Source organism: Mesocricetus auratus, unplaced genomic scaffold (assembly GCF_017639785.1).
Source record: "Mesocricetus auratus isolate SY011 unplaced genomic scaffold, BCM_Maur_2.0 Super-Scaffold_100013, whole genome shotgun sequence".
Lineage (NCBI taxonomy): Eukaryota > Metazoa > Chordata > Mammalia > Rodentia > Cricetidae > Mesocricetus > Mesocricetus auratus.
The window spans coordinates 7,779,245-7,785,912 of NW_024429196.1; positions in this window are offsets into that span (position 1 = coordinate 7,779,245).

Consider the following 6,668-nt stretch of genomic DNA (forward strand, 5'->3'; position numbering starts at 1 on the left):
TTTCCCCAGTCCAATCACAGTTTCCCCTCCATCCTGCCTCTCTTCCCAGTTCCTACACTCTAGCCTCCCCTCTCCCCACACCATCAGCTCCTCCTCCTTTCTCTTTAGAAAGGGCCGGTCTCCCATGTGTATCAGTCAGTCATGCTATATCAAGATGCAGTAAGACTAGGCACCTCTCCTGCTGAGGTTGGATGAGGCAACCCAGTAGAAGAAAAGGGTCCAAAAAGCAGGTAAGAGAGTCAGCGAGAGGCCCTGCTCCCACTGTTAGGAGACCCAAAAGAAGACCATGCTACACCCTGTAACATATGTGCAGTAGGCCTATTTGAGTCCTATGCAAGCTCTCTGGTTAGTGGTTCAGTCTCTGTGAGCCCCCATGAGCCCAGGTTAGTTGATGCTCTGACTTTCTTGTCATGTTCTTGGTTCCTCTGGCTCTTACAATCCTTCCTCATCCTCTTCAACAGTTCCCTGCTGAATACATACATATAATTAAAAAGAAAAAATCTTTAAAAGACAGTGAGGAAATGATCATTGTTTTATGCAAAAATTAAGAAATAGAAGCAGCACAGTAAAGAACTGAGCAAGGTGAAATCTGTTGTTTGGGTTTGCCTTCTGGTTTGTTTTAAGACAGTAACCATGAGCTCTAGACCTGCTCTGAGCTTTCTCTTTAATGCACTTTGGACTTGAATTTGTAATTCTACTGCCTCAACCTTTCAAGTGTTGTGGTTATAGGTATGTCCCATCACAATAGATGTTTAAGTATTAAGGCATGAGAACTGCCCTTAATTGACTACCGAATGTTGATTTCACAGCATCATATTTTCAGATCAGTATTAGAGATGCCTCCCACAGTCTTGTCCTTTATCTCCTGCTTAAACCAAGAGATCCTCAATGCATTATGTTACATGATCATTGCCAGCTGATCGGTACTAAGACAGTAACCTATAAATTATAACGAATATACAAAATTGCTTGGTTAATGGAGTTAGTGAATATCCTTGAAGTACTGAGGCGTGTTCTGGGCTTCATGTTGTCATGTGTTGCCACTTCCAGTAGTATGATAAATGACTCAGTGCAACTTCCACAAAGACCTCATTCACTGGTACACCAGCTAAAAGATGATCAGACACAATCACACTAACACAAACCACAATTATTATATGAGGTTCACTTTGTGATATATATTTTCTAAGTGTTTTAATGCAGAGTTGCTAATTTAATCTTCTCAATATTCCACTTAGAAGCTTCATGTCCATTTTGCAGATGAAAAAATAAGACCAGAAATATTAACTTGAGTACATAATATATGTTTAAATCATAGTTGGTGAGCTGGTGCTCACCAACAAAGGTCACTGTAGGCAATCTCCCCCTGTCTCATACTTGGCAAATTTTACCAGTTTGAGTGTTTGGTAATTTCTAAAAACAACACCATGTACTACAGACCTTGAAGAGAGGTCCATAAATAAACAATTTTGAAATTGTCCAGATAACGTGACACTAGGCATTGTGGACAATGACATCCCTATTGCTATCAATGATATTCGATGCTATATGGAAAACAATATGTTTATTTACCAGAAGAGAGAGAGAGTCGCACAAACCAGGAGTTAGAAGCATGGCTGGCTTCCAGGAAAAAAGGGGGATTCCTTTTCCTTTCACTTCCTTTTATATCTACCTGTGTCAGTTTACATGTCCCCACCCTCATGGGTGGATAGCTTTGTGGGGTTCACTCCTACAATTCCCCTTTTAGTCTAAATAGAAGATTTAAATTTGATACAAACTCAAACATATACAACATATATACATAGAGGGTGATAATTAAGTTATAATCTACTTATCCTAAGCTAAACATATCCATTCCACCTAAATTCTAAACTTATCTGAAAAGGATGCCTAAGTCTGAACACCTCCTTCCAATCCCAACCCTAAAACAATTGTAAATTAACACTAACAGGTGTAAACTATCCTCTAATATCAATAGTAGGGAGAAGGGACGTGGAATTCTCAAATTTCTTCTTTAGGTATCCATATACCTAGTATTTTTTCACTGTTCAGAACTAATTTTCCTGTAAAGACACAAACAGAATACTTCTCTTTCCTTTGATAAGGTCTCCTTATACATAGCAGACCTTGTAGATGAGCCGTCATCCTTCCTCCTCCTGAGACATTTTCTGTTCTGATCGAATCTTAATTAATTTAGATGGGACCCAAAGATTTTCTTCTCCTGTGGAAACAAAAGCATAACCCCTTCCCCAACGTAACACATATCCTGGTTTCCAGACTGAGGTCATAACATCCTTAAAATACACCAGTTGGTTCAGTTCAGAAGTCTTCTCTGTAGTCCAGTGTCTTTCTGCTGCAGTTTGTCCTTTTTCATCAGCATTAAGAAAATTCAATGTTAGTAAAGCATTGTGTAACCTGTGTTTAGGGGTCTTTGTTCTCCCTGGCTGTTTATGAAGCATCTCTTTTAAGGTTCAGTTAGATCTTTCAATCACTGCTTGTCCTGTGGGATTGTAAGTTATACCAGTTACATGTTTTATATTATAATATTTGAAAAATTGTTCCAATTTATTGGAGACATATGCCGGAGCATTGTCAGTTTTTATTGTTTTAGGTATACCCATAACAGCCATCACTTCTAAGAGGTGTGTAATAACATAGTCAGCTTTTTCAGAGCTGAGGGCCGTAGCCCATTGGAATCCTGAGAATGTGTCTATGGTATGGTGTACATATTTCAAACTGCCAAATTCTGGGAAGTGAAATACATCCATTTGCAAAAGTTCATTTCTGTGAATACCTTTAGGATTACAACCTGCTGGTAATGGAGTTTGATTGCAGCATGAGCAACTGGGGCAATTTCTTACTATTTCTTTGGCTTGTTGCCAGTTGAGAGAAAAATCCTTCTTTAAGCCTTTGCTGTTAACATGGTGTTTCTTATGAAATTCTGAAGCTTCCAACACATTACCTACTAATAAACGATCAATTTCCTCATTAACTTGTGCTAGAGGACCTGGCAGACCTGTATGGGATCTGATGTGTGTTATATATATAAGATGAGTCCTGTTTCTGATGGTTTCCTGTAATTGTAAAAATAATGAGGTTAATTCTGTACTATCAGGAACAAATTCTGCAGTCTCAATGTGCAAGACAACTCTTCCTGCATACTGAGAATCCGTGATTATATTGAGAGGCTCTGTAAAGTCTTTAAGTACCATGAGAATGGCATATAACTCTGCCGTTTGTATGGAATTGTAAGGGCTTTGAACTACTTTACTTATGTTTCCTGATTTATACCCTACCTTACCTGATTTGTTTGCATCCGTGTAGAAGGTAAGAACTCCAGAAATAGGTGTTTGTCTCAGGATACGTGGAAGAATCCAAATTGTTTTCTTTATGAATTTGATTCTCTCTGTTTTGGGACAGTTATTACTAATAGTTCCCAAAAAGTCACTGCAAGCTATTTGCCAATACTCATTATCCTTCCATAAGGAGGAAATTTCATCATTTGTTAAAGGTACAATAATTTCAGCAGGGTCTTTCCCAGTCAGTTGACGAAGCCTTAACTTACCTTTTAATATCAAATCAGAGATCTTTTCCATATACGTTTTCAATTTTTTATTCTGTTTATGTGGCAGAAATACCCATTCTAGTATGATGTCTTCCCTCTGCATTAATATTCCTGAGGGGTATTCTCTAGATGGTAAAATAACCAGAATACAGTCCAGTTTTGGATCCACACGGTCTACATGTGCTTCTAATATTCTCTTTTCTACCCATTCTAATTCTTTTTCAGCCTCAGCTGATAGTACTCTTAAACTGTTTAGGTCTTTATCTCCTTTTAAAGGTATTTTCAGGTGTTTTAAATCATGCCCTTCTACACCGATAATTGTCTGTAATTGAGAGATTTCTCCTAATAGGTTTTGAAGATCATTAAGCGTCCAGTAATGATCTCTTCTAATCTGTACTTTCTGTGGTCTAATTTTCTGAGCATCTATTTTATAACCTAAATAGTTAATAGAATCTCCTCTTTGTATTTTTTCTGGGGCAATTTGTAATCCCCAGCGAGACAAAGTTTCCTTTACTGTTTCAAACATCTTTTCCATAGTATCCTTATTTGAATCAGGCAATAATATGCCATCCATATAATGATATATTAACGAATGTGGAAATTTTTTATGAATTATTTCTAGAGGTTTATTCACAAAATATTGACACAAAGTTGGGCTGTTTAACATACCTTGCGGTAGTACCTTCCACTGGAATCTCTGTACCGAACGGGAATTATTATAGGTAGGTACCGTGAAGGCGAACTTTTCTCTGTCGCTTTCTTGTAATGATATGGTGAAGAAGAAATCTTTTAAGTCTATACTATAATTGGCCAATTCTTAGGAATTAGAGAAGGTAACAGCATCCCAGGTTGTAGAGACCCCATAGGCTGAATTACCTTGTTGATGGCTCTAAGATCAGTAACCATTCTCCACTTACCAGACTTCTTCTTGACAACAAAAACAGGTGAATTCCATGCACTAGTTGATTCCTCAATATGTCCAGCATCTAGCTGTTCCTGAACTAACTTCTCCAAAGCCTCTAACTTCTCAGATGTCATAGGCCATTGACCCACCCAGACAGGTTCATCTGTCAGCCATTTTAAGGGTAGAGCTTTTGGTTGCTCTGTAGGTTTGGCACTAGCATCCTGCTTCTGTACAGCCTGTACACTTCGAATCTGTTTTCTGTACTGCCTTACTATATTCTTTGTACCACTAAGAGCTTGTCTATAATACCTAGCTGATACAGGAGGAATGTTAATCTGCGTATTGCATTGCTGTAATAGATCACGACACCAGAGGTTTATAGCAATATCTGCAACACATGGCTTTAACCTTCCTCTCTGTCCTTCTGGCCCAATAAAGTCAATCCATCTAACACTCTGTTTAACTTCAGATAGGGTTCCAATCCCTAAGAATTGAACGTTAACCTCTTTTAAAGCCCAATTTGGGGGCCAGGACTTCTGATTAATGATGGTGACGTCACTTCCTATGTCTAAAATGCCATTAATCACCATATTATTTACTTTAACTGGTAACTTGGGTCTATGATATTGTATAGATATATGTTTTGTATTTCCTCCTGATATAATTGATTCATCCTCTGGAGCTACTGCATTATCCAGTGCCATATTATTTACAATGGGCAGTGGATCTTCTAATTGTCCTGGGAGAGGCTATCCTCCACTGTCACTGGGAATGACCGGATAATCTTTCTTTCTGGGGCCTGCTTGAGGCCCCAATTCCCGTTTCCCAGCTGTAAAGGTCTACCTTGTTTATCTCTTGTGGACCAGCATTTGTCAGTCCAATGACTGCCCTTTCCACACCTCCTGCAGAGACCAGGAGGCTGAGGCCTTCTGTTTGATGCATTCCTGGTAAAAGCATTATTTCTAGGAATGCGTTGTCTACAGTTCCTACTCAGATATCCTATTTTACCACAATTAAAACATCTAAAGTTTCAATGCCTTTTGAAATTTCTAAAGATTACTTCCCCAACCCAATTTGATATCTCCTCTTGGTTAGGCCATTTTTCATCCTGATTCCTCCTAAATCCTTTAGAAATGGCTTCTCCTATCCAGGTTCCTGCCTCTGTATTGTCATTCTTAACATTAGTTGTATATAAGACCCATTCCTCCAATGGTGCTGATCTTACCTTTAATGGCCACAGTATCTGTGTATAATGTGGGTTTGCATTCTCATAAGCCAAAGGTTCTGTAAGAAGTCGCCTAATATTAGGACCAGTTATTTGTAAATGTACTGCTCTGGATAGTCTTTGTAAGAATTCAGAGAATCTTTCTCTTGGACCCTGTATCACTTTTGAATATGATTCAACCTTTTCCCCGGTTCATGAACCTTATCCAAAGCATTTAGTGCTGCTGTTTTGCATAAATCAAATGTATGCTCATCATAACCAGCTTGGACCTGCGGGTCAGAAAATTGCTTCTCCCCAATAATCTTACTTTCGGAAGCTTCAAAGCCATCCTTCAAACCTTGAAGTTCAAGGGCCTTGGCTTCCTGTCTCCACAAAGCTTTCCACTGTATTTGGGAAGACTGGTCCAGCACTGCAGATATTAAATCATTCCAATCTGAGGGAGTTATCTTATTGGTAGTAGCCCATGTGTTTAGTAACTGTTTTACTTAGGGGCTGTGGACCCCAAAAGACATTATCGCTTGCTTTATATCTTTCATTTCTTTCATGGGAATAGGTTCCCATTTATGTGTAGTGGAACCAGATTGGTTCCTCCGCGATGCTGGCCTTTCTACCATGGTTACTGGAGAGGCTACCTTAGGATGTCTAGTAGCCATATTTTGTTTCTTTCCTGGTAGCCTAGCATCTGTTGACTCAACATCTGATGTTTCAGAGGATGTATCTCCTAGAGATTGAAATTTTGCAACCATGTCATCCTTTAGGTATTGGATTTCCTGCATTAAAAATTGTTCCAAGTCCTTGGATTGTTCATTGAGGTCTTGGTTTTCCTGAGTTAAAGATTGTTTTAAGTCTTTGGACTGTTCAGTTAAAAGTGATTCCAAGCTTTTCATACCATCCTCTCTAAAAACTCCAAAGGCATCTATTTTTCCTTCCAGAAAACACATTCGGTCCGCTAGAGAGTCATTATTGTCAGACAT